The sequence below is a fragment of the Nicotiana tabacum genome, chromosome 23, assembly GCF_000715075.1.
Source record: "Nicotiana tabacum cultivar K326 chromosome 23, ASM71507v2, whole genome shotgun sequence".
NCBI classification, from domain to species: Eukaryota; Viridiplantae; Streptophyta; class Magnoliopsida; order Solanales; family Solanaceae; genus Nicotiana; species Nicotiana tabacum.
Window position 1 is genome coordinate 134144166 of NC_134102.1, and position 15421 is coordinate 134159586.

Here is a 15421-nt window from a genome sequence, read left to right on the forward strand (position 1 = left end):
TGCTTGCAAAAAACTTCAACGACTATACCCTCCTTATATATGTCATAAAAATAAAAACTTAAGTTATAGGAGTAGACATAAATAAGCTAGAAAATCATAATGCAAACACAAGTATAACTACTCAATATTTACATGGAAAGAGACCTAGGCATATACAAAGGAAAAGTTGGTCCAACGGCCGGCATTTGTAGGGGCGGCGTCCTTGTCAATAGCATCAGTGCGCAGGACATGAGCATGCACTGGCTGCAGGCATCTGCTTGTAAGCACAAGATACTGGCTGACGCTGCCTGCTGACGAGCGCTTTTGAGCATCGCTTGTTGTTGGGCGTGGGCGCAGACTGCCGGTAGGACAACATAGGCACATGCGCACTTGTTGCTTGGTACATCCAAGACCACGGGATCATCCTCCATGACACTCGCCGCCAAGAGGCATATTAGGGTGCTATGGGGCACAACCAAAGAGTCATGTGGCAAGATCGGAAAACAACCCATGCATTACATCATGAAAGATTGATGATACCATAGGTTAAGGAATTGGTTAAAACGGTGCTCACCAAATTATTAAGTAATAAATGAAAAATGATTTTATCACTCAATCCCTAGTACATACAAACAAGAACAATCAACTACTAGTACAATCAGAGACGGATTTGGAATTTGGATGTTCCGGCCTCCGGGTACTATCTATTTTGGGTTTGGTTTAACCATATTTTGCACTTTTTCGATTTAGGCTATTCGTCTTTTCTGTTTATATAGACAAACCAATCAAACGAAATAATTTACTCCCTCTATTCCAGTTTATGTGAACTTATTTCCTTTTTGGTCTGTTCCAAAAAGAATGACCCATTTCTAAATTTGAAAACTATTTAGCTTAAACTTCCAATTCCGCCCTTAATGAGAAGATTTTATAACCACACAATTATTCTGGACCCTATTTTGACTTGTTTAGGATCACAAATTTCAAATGTCTTCATTTTTTCTTAAACTCCGTGCCCAGTCAAACAGGTTCACATAAATTAGAACAGAGGGAGTAATAATTATGACAACTTCGAGCAGAGCTTAAAAATTAAATAATACCACTAATATAAATAATAATATGGCATTCATTTTTAATTTTCCTCAACGAGTTTTCATATTCTAAAGCTAGCTATCATCTGACTCGAGGATTGATAACTAAAACTAAAAATTACTGTACATGCATATTTTATATTTTGATATTCAAAGTAAAAATGTATACTCATAGAGACTCATAACTTTTAAACACAAGCAAGAATCAATAAAAAGTGCCACATGTATATCTGACAGCAAGACAAGGATGAAGCCTTGACATTAAAAGGGTGACACAGACAGAGATGGACCCAAGATTTAAAAGTCATGGTGCATTGCCGCCTTTGATGTAAATCTATCACCCGCCGTATAAAAACTAGAAGGGTGTACACCTTGTTATGAACTATTTGAGTCATGTTTGAAGTTACATAGAGAATAATTCCCCGAATGAACATAATAATTGCTATTTCCGTGATGAAATTGTCGATTTAAGCTATGATAGCACACTTTGCACATGCCTACGCTTTAGCATGTCATTTACACCAGTCCAGGAGCATGCGATCTATTATTCATTCATCAAATACATGTAGTCTTGTACACTTGCTCCTATGTGATATGATTTGGACTGGATGCCTGCGACCACGCCTGGCGGATAGTGTTGTTATGCATGTGACCACACCGGGTGAATTGTGTTGTTATGCCTATAACTCCGCTGGACAGATTGTGTTGTTATGTCTATGACCATGTCGGGCGGATTGTACTATTATTCATGTGACCACACCGGGCGAATTATGATACTGAGCCTCTGTCGATGTCGGCTGGTAGCACGTTGAACTGGTCATGCTTGTGTGTGGATATGGATCCATCCTCCTAGGGTCACTCTCTCATGTGCCTTCTTGATAGTGTACACGCAGTTATTAAGGAAAACGGATCAGTGATTTGGTACGGAAATGGAAAGGTTGAGGAAAATCTGTCTAGTGTTTGTTTGAATTTGCATTGCATCTCTACTTGCAATTTCCGTGGTTAATTACCTGTTTCATTGCATATCACCCTTACATGATGTATCATTTATTGAGCAGACTACTTGAGTAATTATAATGACTCGGTCGGTCGTTTTGAGTATTACAACCTCATTCCCCCCATTTACTGCTCAATTTATGCTTTACAGTTACTATGTGATTTGTCGGGGTAATTGGTTCGGGTCCGATGAAGTTTTGGAATGAATTGGAACACTTAGTTCCAAGGATTAAAGCTTAAGTTGAAATAGTGACCAGATTTTGACTTATGTTTAAACGACCCCGGAATAGAATTTTGATGATTCCAATAGCTCTGTATGGTGATTTGCACCAAGGAGCGTATCCGAAAAATTATTTGGAAGTCCGTAGTTAAATTAGGCTTGAAATGGCTAAAATAGAAATATAAGTTTGGAAGTTTGACCGGGGAGTTAACTTTTTGATATCGGTGTCAGAATCTGATTATGAAAATTGGAATACCTCCGTTATGTCATTTATGACTTGTTTGCAAATTTTGAGGTCAATCGGACTTGATTTGATAGATTTCGGCATGGAATATAGAAGTTGGAATTTCCTAGTTTCATTAGGCTTGAATTGGGGTGTGATTCGTGTTTTTAATATTATTTTACGTGGTTTGAGGCTTCGACTAAGTTTGTATGATATTTTTGGACTTGTTGGTATATTTGGTTGAGATCTTGGGGGCCTCGGGGGCCTCGGGTGTTTTTCAAGGTGGTTTTGGACCAAGTTTGGCTGGGTTGTTGCTGCTGGTTTGTTGGTTCTGATGTTGTTCTTCGTGAATGCGAAAGGACTCACACATTTGCGAAGGGGAAATTTGGACTGGCCCATTTTGTGCTTCGCATTCGCGACCGAGGTCACGCATAGGTGAAGGTTCGGGGGGCAAAGCTACGCGCTCGCAATTGAGGCCTCGCGTTCGTGAAGGGGAAAATCGGCCTAGGGGAAATTGGTGTTCGCGTTCGTGACGGAGAGGCCGTGTTCGCGATGGAAAGGACGTGATCGCGATTGAGCATCCTGGTGAAGCATCGCATTCGCAAGGCAAGGCTCGCCTTCGCGAAGAAGAAAAATTGGGCAGCATATTTTTGTACTTCGCGAACGCAAGGCAAGGGTCGCGTTCGTGAAGAAGGAATGCCTGGACAGAAAGTTTAAGTTTTTTGACGAATTGGAGTTTGGGAAGAAGCAATGTTTGGGAAATTTTCAAGGAAAAGAACAGGGTAAGTGTTCTCAACTCAATATTGGTCAAATTACACGAATCCATGGTTGTTTTTAACATTTAATTGGTGAACTAAGTTGGAAAATTTAGAAAATCCTCTTGGTTTAATTTGAATATTTGAGGGTCGAGTTGATGTCGGAATTTGGTAAAATTTGTATGGTTGGACTCGTGGTTGAATGGGCGTTCATATTTTGTAACTTTTTTTGGGTTCTGAGACATGGCCTCTACGAGCGATCTATGGGTGAGATTTCGTATTTTTGTTGGAAAATTAGTATTTTCATATGGAATTAATTCCTATAATTTGTATTGACTGAATCGAATTATTTGTGGCTAGATTCGCGACGTTTGGAGGCCGATTCGCGAGGCAACGACATTGCAGAATAAAGAATTTCGCGGTTTGAGGTAAGTAACAGTTCTAGATCTGGTTCTGAGGGTATGAAACCCCAGATTTTGTGTTATGTGATCGGTTTTGAGGTGATGCACATGCTAGTGACGGGCATGTGGCCGTTGACCATAGGAATTGTGATCTCAGTCAATTCCATGGAACTGTGTAGTTAAATAATCTGTTGATATACGTACATTTTCCACGTATTAGAGAAATTGATCTATAAATCATGTTTAAACCATGTGTTGACACTGTTAGGACCCACATAGGTCATGTAAATGTTGAATTATCTGCTAAATTGTTGTTTCATACTCCATCACGATTTTACTTGCATATTACATCTCAATATCTATTGCTTAATATTGATGCATCATATCATTACTATTTGGGCTGCTTATCATGATTTTTGAGAGCCCGAAAGACTGGAGAGGTTGATTACTGAGTGAGGCCGAGGGCCTGATTGTGAGGATATTTATGGGATCGGGATGCATGCCGTAGCATGTTTCATTGATTTATGCCCTGATTGGCTTGTTATAGCTCTTGGGATGAAGGAGCTCCTCCGGAGTCTGTACATACCCCCAGTGAGCGCAAGTACCTACTGAGTGCGAGTGTCACGACCCAATCTCCCTCCGTATAGCGTCGTGACGGCACCTAGTCTCTATGACTTGGTAAGCCTAACAAATTGCAGAAAATAACAAAATGAAAGTAAAACTTGGCAACTAACAGCAGTGGATAACTAAATAACTAGTAACAATGCCGCTCGGCATGTACAATAACCAATACTCTATAAATACACAGTCTTCCCAAAACCCGGAAAATCACGAGTCACAAGCTACAAAAACAAAATAGTATCTCTATACACCAGAGTCTAATAAAAATAAATACAGGAAGTGTTTGACACGGGGGAGAATAGAGGGGGACTCCGAGGTCTGCGGACGCGACAGATATACCTTGAAGTCTCCAAAGCTGTCTCGACTCACTGGTAATGCGGCTGATAACGAGCACCTGAATCTGCACACAAAACATATGCAGAAGAGTATCATGAGTACACCACAATTGGTACCCAGTAAGTGCCAAGCCTAACCTCGATCGAGTAGTGACGAGGTCAGGTCAGGCCCACTGGTATATAATAAATAAATCAGGAGAATATAATAGTATAATAAGAGATTGGAGTTCAACAAAGGAAAACACAATGAAATAAGAGTACAACACGCAGAAATTAACCACAGGAGATCTTCCGAGATACCGTCTTGTAGTCCCAAAAGTAAATATGCATGGAGAACTCCCGAGGTACGGCCTCGTAGTCTCAAAAGTAAATATGCAGGGAGAACTCCCGAGGTACCGCCTCGTAGTCTCAAAAATAAATTTGCAGGGAGAACGCCTGAGGTACTGCCTCGTAGTCTCAAAAATAAATGTGCAGGGGGATCTCCCATGATACCGTCCCATAGTCCCAAAAGTAAATACGGAGGGAGAACTCCCGAGGAACCTCCTCGTAGTCTCAAAAGTAAATATGCAAGGAGAACTCCCGAGGAACCGCCTCATAGTCTAAAAAGTAAACACACAGCTCAAACCAATAAGTACAACAGTTAACAACAAGATTTCTACAGTTATACTGATAAAGAACAAGGAAAAGCAGGAAATCGACTAGGCATGCTTCACAGAGTTCAAATAAGCAATTAAAGCACGTAGACATGCGATATTAGACTAAACAGGATAGCTACACATATTGGAATAGCTCAATTAAGAAAGAAAATAGACTAATACTCATTTAAATGGTATAACTCAAATTAAAGGAAAAACAGATTACTACTCAGTAAAATAAATCGAGTTTTACAACAAAAAGCCCGTGTACGTACTCTTCAGCTCACGTACACGACGCTCACATATCACAACAGTACCAAATCCTAAGGGTATTTCCCCCACACAAGGTTAGGCAAGCCACTTACCTCGAACCAAGCTCAATCAATCGGTAACAATGCCTTTTCCACAAATATTCGACTCCGAATGGACAAAATAAATTACATACCATAAATACAACTATAAGAAACTAATCTAATTAATGAAATCAAAGATAAATCAAGAAATTCTAAAATCGCCCCAAAAAGTCGACCCGGGCCCGTGTCTCCGAATCGGGTAAAAGTAACAAAATATGAACACCCATTCACTCACGAGTTCACCCGTACCAAAAATATCCAAATCTGATGTCAAAATCCAAATCAAAACCCAAAACCTTAGTTGAAGAACTTCTTCCCATTTTTTCAAAATTTTCCACCCAAATCCAAAACTAAAAGATGAAATTAGTGATTGATTAGTGGGATACAACCAAAATCAAGTTTTGATAAAAATGGCCAAACCCTCATTTTTGAAATGATATATTTTGCCTAGGTGAATCCTTCTTCGCGAACGCGACCACACCCTCGCGTTCGCGCATAACAAAATTCCACCGACCCAAAATTCCTCCTTCACAAACACGAGGGACCTCTCACGAATGTGTACCTTTCATTTCCCGATGCTTCGTGAATGTGACACCCGCTACGCGAACGCGTAGAACAAATCCTTGGGGTTCCCAGCTGCTCCACATCCTCTACGCGAACGCGATGTCCTTCTCGCGTTCGCGATGCACTGATCCTCAAACCTTCACGAACGTGTCCCTATCTTCGTGAACATGAAGACCAACTCCAGCTGGCCTCTCAAATGCCTTACGCGATCGCGAGACCTCTCTCGCAAACACGATGAAGAAAAGTCTACAATAAAAATACCAGAAAATATGCTATCTTTCACAAGTCCAAAATGATCCGTTAAGGATTCGAAATTCACCCGAGGCCCCCGGGACATCAACCAAACGTACCTACCAGTCCTAAAATACCATAAAAACTAAGTCAAGCCCTTAAAACACCTCAGACAACAACAAAAACATGAATCGCCCTCCAATCCAAACTTAATGAACTTAGAACTTCAAATTTCCACAACCGATGTCGGAACCTATCAAACCATGTCCGATTGAACTCAAATTTTTCACACACGTCATATTCATCATTACGGACCTACTCCAACGTCCGGAATCAGATTCCGACCCGATATCAAAAAGTCCACTACCGGTCAAATATCTCTAAAAATTTGACTTTCACCATTTGAAGCCTAAATCAGCTACAGACCTCCAAAACACATTCCGGACACGCCACTAAGCTCAAAATCACCCAACGGAGCTAATATAATCGACAAAACTCCATTACGGATATATCTTCACACAGTTCCAACTACGGTCAAAATCCTAAGGCTTAAGCTTCCATTTAGGGACTAAATGTCCAAACTAATCCGAAACGAAAAAATAATCTCCCGGCAAGTCACATAAGCATAAAAAGATATGGGGAAAGTAGTAAATAGTGGATCAGGGCTAATATACTCAAAACGACCGGCCGAGTTGTTACAGCGAGTGCCGAGTGCTAAGCGCTGAGTGATTAAGAGGAATGAGTGACTGTGAGGGAAGAGTGATTATGAGGTTAGAGTGAATAGGAGGACTGAGTGACTGTTGCTTTGAGAGGATGCATTGAATTCATTATTCTTGTACTTCAGCTTTCATATATCACTGTTTTGGAAATTTCTGAAAGACATTATCTTCTGTTTCAGTTGAACTTGACATGAAATTACTGTTTGAGTTTTAGATGATGAACTTGAAAGCATGCCTACCTTCTTATGTTGGAAATTACTGTAATTGGACATAGTTGTGAAGCTCGTCACTATCTTCAGCTATTTATTTAGTATTATTACTTGATGAGTTAGTTGTACTCATACTACACCCTGCCCGTCGTGTGTAGATCCAGGTACTTCCGGAAACGGTGATTGCTAGTTTTTCGAAGCTTTATCTGTTGGAGACTATCGAGGTAGCTCCTTGATGTTCGTAGACCTTGACTCTCTTTCCTTTTAGTTTTTGTACTATTCTATATTTTCAGACAGTGTTTTATGAGTCAGATATTATTATCATTTAGATGCTCATATAATCAGTGACACCGGGTTTTGGGAGTGTCTATATTGGTATTTGCGAGATTTTTGTATTGTATTTAAATATTATGTTTTCAAACTTAAAGGAAATCGTGATTTATTAAGGTTGTCGGTTTGTCTAGTATTAAGATAGGCGCCATCACGACAAGTATGATTTTGGGTCGCGAATAGTTGGTATCAGAGCCTAGGTTACATAGATCTCATGAGTAATGAGCAGGTTTAGTAGAGTCATGCGGATCGGTACGGAGACTTCTGTACTTATCTTTGAGAGGTTCTCGAACCCTTAGGAAACTTTTACTTTCTTGTATTCTATCGTGTGAATTTGTTGATTCCAGAAACTAAATTTTTGTTATTCTATTCTCCCACAAATGGTGAGGACACGTACTACCAGATCGGACTGTCATCCACCAGTGCCACCAGTTAGGGCCGCGAGAGGTCGGGACCTTGGTAGAGGCCGAGGTAGAGGTAGAGGTCGAGATGTAGCTCGTACAACAGTTGGAGCAGCACATGTAGCACCACCAGTTGCTCCAGCTCAGGCACCAGCTATGCCTATTGTGATTCCAAGCCTTCAGGAGGCTCTAGCACAGATATTGACTATTTGCATAGGCCTTGCTCAGGTGGTTTTGGCTCAAGCCGCACCAGCCACTTCTCAGTTCGAGGGATATACTCATACCTCTATTGCCCGTACTCCAGAGCAGGTAGTGCAGGAACTTCAGATACCGGGGGCACTACCAGCCCAGCTGGTTGCAGCTACTCAGGCCCCGGTAGTCCCCGTTATGGATGATAATGGGCAGAGGAGACTTGAGAGATTTGGAAGGCTTCAACCTCCATCATTTAGCGGTGCTGAGTCAGAGGATGCTCAGGGTTTTCTGGATAAGTGCCAGCGAATTCTTCAGACAACGGGTATTCTGGAGACCAGTGGGGTCTCGTTCACCACTTTTCTATTTTGTGGGGCTGCCTTCGGATGGTGGGAGGCTTATGAGAGGCGCAGGCCGATCGGTGGAGCACCACTTACATGGCATGAGTTCTCCGTTCGCTTTTTGGGGAAGTTCGTGCCACAGTCTCGTAGAGAGGAGCTGTGTAGATAGTTTGAGTAGTTACGTTAGAATGGCATGTCTGTGACACAGTACGAGATGAGATTTTTTGAGTTGGCTCATCACGCAGTTTGATTGGTTCCCACTAATAGGGAAAGGATTAGGAGGTTCATTGATGGCCTCAAATATCACCTGCGGTTATTTATGACTAGGGAGAGGGTATCTTGTGATACTTTTGATGTGGTGGTTAACATTGCTCGGCAGATAGCGATGGTCCATAGCCAGGAGCGTGGAGAGAGGAAGGCTGAGAGGCCTCGTGGACCGTGTGGTTTCAACGGTGTTCCTTCAAGGGGTCAGTTTTACCACGGTAGGGATCGTCCTTACAAGCACGCTTAGACGGGTTGTCCAGTTCACCGTGGTGCATCATCCAGCCATGGTTCGTACAGTTCTCATCAGGGTCAGTCATCTCTTAGTGCCCTTCCAGCCCAGAGTTCGTCCCATGATCCTTCTATTTAGGGTTCATTTGCACCGGGTGCTTCTAGCGGTTATTCTGGTTCTCGGGGCCCAATTCAGTCCTCACCACCACAAGTACCGGGAAGTTGCTTTGAGTGCGGGGAGTTTGGCTATATGTGGAGGTAGTGTCCTCATCATCCGGGATGTCTAGTGTAGCAGAGGAATCAGATTATGACTTCCGTACCAGTTACTTCACCTCCCGCCTAGCCAGCTCGGGGTGGGGGTCTGTCAGCTAGACGTCACCCAAGAGGGGGAGACCGATTAGGTGGCGGTCATGCCCGATTCTATGCTTTTCCTACCAGGCCAGATGTTGTTGCTTTAGATGCAGTGATCATAAGTATTGCCTCAGTGTGTCACAGGGAAGCTTCTATATTATTTGACCATGGTTCCACTTATTCGTATGTATTATCGTACTTTACTCATTATCTGGACATGCCCCGTGAGTCCTTAGTTTCAACTATTCATGTATTTACGCTGGTGGGCGATACTATTATTGTGGACCGTGTGTATCGGTCGTGTGTGGTAACTATTGGGGGACTCGAGACTAGAGTTTATCTTTTATTGCTCAGTATGGTTGATTTCGATGTAATCCTGGGTATGGAATGGTTTTCTCCATGTTAGTCTATTCTGGACTGTCACATAAAAACCGTGACATTGGCAATGTCGGGGTTGCCGAAGGTCGAATGGAGGGTTTCTCTAGATTTTGTTCCCCACATGGTAATTTTTTATTTGAAGGCCCAACGTATGGTTGGGAAGGGGTGTTTATCATATTTGGTATTTGTAAGAAATGTTGATGCAGATACTCCTACTATTGATTCAGTACCGGTAGTGCAAGATTTTGAAGTATTTCCTGCAAACCTGCCGGGTATGCCACCCGATAGGGATATTGATTTCAGTATTGACTTGATGCCGGGCACTCAACCCATCTCTGTTCCTCCGTATCGTATGGCACCGGCTGAATTGAAAGAGCCACTTCATGAACTTCTTGATAAGTGGTTTATTAGGCCTAATGTGTCACCTTGGGATGCACCGGTTCTGTTTGTGAAAAAGAAAGATAGTACTATGCGGATGTGCATCGATTAAACGCAGTTGAACAAAGTTACAATCAAGAACAAGTATCCTTTACCGCATATTGCTGATTTATTTGACCAGCTTCATGGAGCGAGGGCATTCTCCAAAATTGATTTGAGATCCAGGTATCACAAGTTGAAAATTCGGGATTCGGATATTTTAAAGATAACATTCAGGACCTGTTATGGTCACTATGAATTTCTCGTGATGTCTTTTGGGCTGACCAATGCCCCAACAACATTTATGCACTTGATGAATAATGTACTCTAGCCATATCTTGATTCATTTGTTGTATTATTTATTGATGATATCCTGGTGTACTCACGTAGCCAAGAGAAGCATGCAAAGCACTTGGGTATTATATTACAGAGGCTGAGAGATGAAAGACTGTATGCCAAATTCTCTAAGTGTGAGTTCTGGCTTAGTTCTGTGGCATTCTTGGGATACATAGTGTCCAGTGAAGGAATTAAGGTGGATCTAAAGAAGATAGAGGCAGTTCAGAGTTAGTCCAGGCCATCTTCAGCTACTGAGATTCGAAGTTTTCTCGGCTTGGCTAGTTATTATCGTCACTTTGTGGAGGTTTTCTCGTCTATTGCATCGCCTTTGACTAAATTGACCCAGAAAGGTGCTTCGTTCAGGTGGTCGGATGAGTGTGAAAAGAGCTTTCAGAAGCTCAAGATAGCTTTGACTATAACCCCAGTAGTGATGTTGTCTACAAGTTCAGGGTCTTATATTATGTATTATGACACGTCGCGTATTGGTCTCGGCGCAGTGCTGATGCAAGACGGTAGGGTGATTTCCTCTACGTCCAGACAATTAAAGGTACATGAGAAGAATTATCTGATCCATGACCTTGAGTTAGCAGGTATTGTTAATGCCTTGAATATTTGGCGGCATTATTTGTACGGTGTCTATTGTGAGATTTATACAAATCACCGGCGTCTAAAACATCTGTTTAAACAGAAGGATCTTTATTTTCGATAGCGGATGTGGTTGGAGTTGCTTAAGGATTATGATATCACCATTCTCTATCATCCCGAAAAGGCCAATGTGGTGGCCGATACCTTGAGTTATAAGGCGGAGAGTTTGGTCAGCTTAGCATACTTATGGGTAGTAGATAGGCCTTTAGCCTTGGATGTTCAGGCCTTGGCCAACCAGTTTGTCAAATTGTATATTTCCAAGCCGAGCCGAGTTTTGGCTTGTGTGGTTTCTCAGTCTTCTCTTTATGACCGTATCATAGAAAGTCAATATGGTGACCCCCATCTGCTTCACCTTAAGGACATGGTTCAGCACGGTGATGCAAAGGAAGTCACTATTGGGGATGACAATTTATTACGGATGCAAGGCAGGCTATGTGTGCCCAATGTAGAAGGTTTGCATGAGTTGATTCTCCAGGAGGCTCACAGTTCGCGGTACTCCATTCATCCACGTGCCACGAAGATGTATTAGGATTTGAGGCAGCACTATTGTTAACATGTGAAGTACGATCATCAGAGACCGGCCGAATTGATTCCGATACTTGAAATTTCGAAGTGTAAGTGGGAGCGTATTACCATGGACTTCGTAGATGGGCTCCCATGGACTTTGAGGAAGTTTGATACTGTTTGGATGGTTGTAGATCGGTTGATTAAGTCTGCGCATTTTATTCCAGTTGGTACTACTTATTATTCGGAGCGGTTGGCTTAGATTTATATCCGCGAGATTGTTCGCTTTCACGATGTGCTAGTGCCCATCATTTCAGATCGGGGCACGGAGTTTACATCACAGTTTTGGAAAATAGTGCAGTGAGAATTGGGCACACAGGTTCAGTTGAGTACAACATTTCACCCTCAAACGAACGGACAATTTTTGCGCACTATTAAGATATTGGAGGATATGCTGCGTGCTTGTGTGGTTGATTTTGGGGTTCTTGGGATCAGTTTCTGCCATTCGCGGAGTTTTCTTACAATAACAGCTACCAATCGAGCATTCAGATGGCTCCGTATGAGGCTTTATATGGGAGACGGTGTCAGTCTCCGGTGGGTTGGTTTGAGCCGGGTGAGACTAGGCTATTGGGTATTGATTTGGTGCAGGATGCTTTGGAAAAGGTTAAACTGATTCAGGATCAAATTTGCACGACGCAGTCTAAACAAAAGCGTTATGCCGACAGGAAGGTCCGTAATGTTTCTTACATGGTTGGGGAGAAGGTTCTGCTCAAGATTTCGCCCATGAAGGGTGTGTTGAGGTTTGGGAAGAAGGGCAAGTTGAGCCCTCGGTATATTGGGCCTTTTGAAATACTTAAGAAGATTGGAGAGGTGGCTTATGAACTTGCTTTGCCACCTAGTCTATCGGGTGTTCATCTAGTGTTTCATGTATATATATACTCCGGAAGTACGTCGTAGATCCGTTTCTTGTTTTGGATTTCAGCACAGTGCAGTTGGGTGGTAATTTGACTTATGATGTGGAGCCGGTGGCCATTTTAGACCGGCAGGTTTGAAAACGAGATCAAAGAACATAGCTTCAGTGAAAGTGCAGTGGAGAGGCCAGCCAGTCGGAGAAAATATTTGGGAGATTGAGCGGCAGATGCGGAGAAAATATCCACACCTATTTGAGGCTCCAGATATGATTCTAAACCCGTTTGAGGACGAACGTTTGTTTAAGAGGGGGAGACTGTAATGACCGGCCGGTCGTTTTGAGTATTACAACCATGTTCCCCCATTTACTGCTCAATTTATACATTACAGTTGTTATGTGACTTGCCGGGGTAATTGGATTGGGTCCGGTGAGGTTTTGGAATGAATTAGAACACTTTTTATTTTATTTTATTATTTTATTATTTTATTATTTTTTTACAAAAATCAAAAACAGAAAAACAACAAAGGAAAAGTACAAGTAAGGGGGACAAAAGCCACAATAGTGTTGCCGCTATGTCTTTGCTATATAATCATCCATCTGCGCCTCCAATACCTTTTGATGCAGCCTCATAGGCTGCTGGCTTAGTCTCACGAGGGTGAATGATCTCATAGCCGTATGGATATATTCCAAAGTCGTAGGACATGAGCAAGCACATACTGCGCTAAACCTTAGAACACTTAGTTCCAAGGTTTAACGCTTAAGTTGAAATAGTGACCGGATGTCGTCTTATGTATAAATGACCCCGAAATAGAATTATGATGATTCCAATAGCTCCGTATGGTAATTTTGGACTTAGGAGCATGTCCGGAAAATTATTTGGAAGTTCGTAGTTAAATTAGGCTTGAAATGGCTAAAATAGAAATTTAAGTTTGAAAGTATGACCGGAGAGTTAACTTTTTGATATCGGGGTCGGAATCCGATTCTGAGAATTGGAATACCTCAAAGCTATATCATTTATGACTTGTGTGAAAATTTTGAGGTCAATCGGACTTGATTTGATAGGTTTCGGCGTCGAATGTAGAAGTTGGAATTTCCTAGTTTCATTAGGCTTGAATTGGGGTGTGATTCGTGTTTTTAGCGTTATTTGATGTGATTGGAGGCTTCTACTAAGTTCGTATGATGTTTTGGTACTTGTTGGTATATTTGGTTGAGGTCCCAAGGGCCTCGGGCGTGTTTCGGGGTGGTTTCGGACAAAGTTTGAATAGGTTGCAGTTGTTGGTTTGCTGGTACTGATGTTGTTCTTTGCGAAAGCGAGGGGACGAATGCGTTCGCGAAGGGGAAATTTGGACTGGCCTATTTTGTGCTTCGCATTCGCGATCGAGGGCACGCGTTCGTGAAGTTTCATGGGGCAAAGCTATACGTTCGCGATTGAGGCCTCGCGTTCGCGAAGGGGAAAGCCGTCCTGGGGGAAATTGGTCTTCGCGTTCGCGATGGAGAGGACACGTTCACGATTGCGCAGCCCGGTGAAGAATCACATTTGCGAGGCAAGACTGGCATTCGCGAAGAATGAAAAATTGGCATCATATTTTTGTGCTTCGCGAATGCGAGGCAAGGGTCGCGTTCGCGAAGAAGGAATGCCTGGACAGAAAGTTTAAGTTCTAAAAATGGGAGTTCATCCCATATTCCATTTTTGACGAATTGGAGCTTGGGAAGAGGCGATTTTAGGGAGATATTCAAGGAAAACAACGGGGTAAGTGTTCTTAACTCAATATTGGTCAAATTACCCGAATCTATGGTTGTTTTTAATAATTAATTGGTTAATTAAGTTGGAAAATTTAGAAAACCCTCTTGGTTTAAGTAGAAGATTTGAGGGTCGAGTTGATGTCCAAATTTAGTAAAAATTGTATGGTTGGACTCGTGGTTAAATGGGCATTCATATTTTGTAACTTTTGTCGGGTTCTGAGGTGTGGCCTCCACGAGCAATCTTTTGGTGAAATTTTGTGTTTTTGTTGGGAAATTAGTATTTTCATATGGAATTAATTCCTATAATTTGTATTGACTGAATCGAATTATTTGTTGCTAGATTCGAGGCGTTTGGAGGCCAATTCGCGAGGCAAAGGCATTGCAAAATAAAGAATTTCATGGTTTGAGGTAATTAACAGTTCTAGATCTGGTTCTGAGTGTATGAAATCCCGTATTTGTGTTATGTGATCGGTTTTGAGGTGACACACATGCTAGTGACGGGCGTGTGAGCGTGCACCATAGGAATTGTGACTCGGTCAGCTCCATGGAACTGTGTAGTTGAATAATCTGTTGATATCTGTACATTTTCCATGTATTAGAGAAATTGATCTATAAATCATGTTTAAACCATGTGTTGACACTGTTGGGACCCACAGAGGTCGTGTACATGTTGAATTATCTGCTAAATTGATGTTTCATACTCAATCACGATTTTACGTGCTTATTACATCTCATACTCTATTGCTCATTATTGATGCATCATATCAATACTGTTTGGGCTGCTTATCATAATTTCTGAGAGCCCGAGAGATTGGAGAGGTTGATGACTGAGTGAGGCCGAGGGCCTGATTGTGACGATATTTATGAGATCGGGTTGCACGCCGCAGCATATTTCATTGAGTTTTGCCATGATTGGCTTGTTATTGCGCTTGGGCTAAAGGAGTCACTCCGGAGTCTGTACACACCCCCAGTGAGCGCATGTACGTACTGAGTGCGAGTACCGAGTGCGGAGTGCTGAGCGCTGAGTGATTGAGAGGAATGAGTGACTGTGAGGG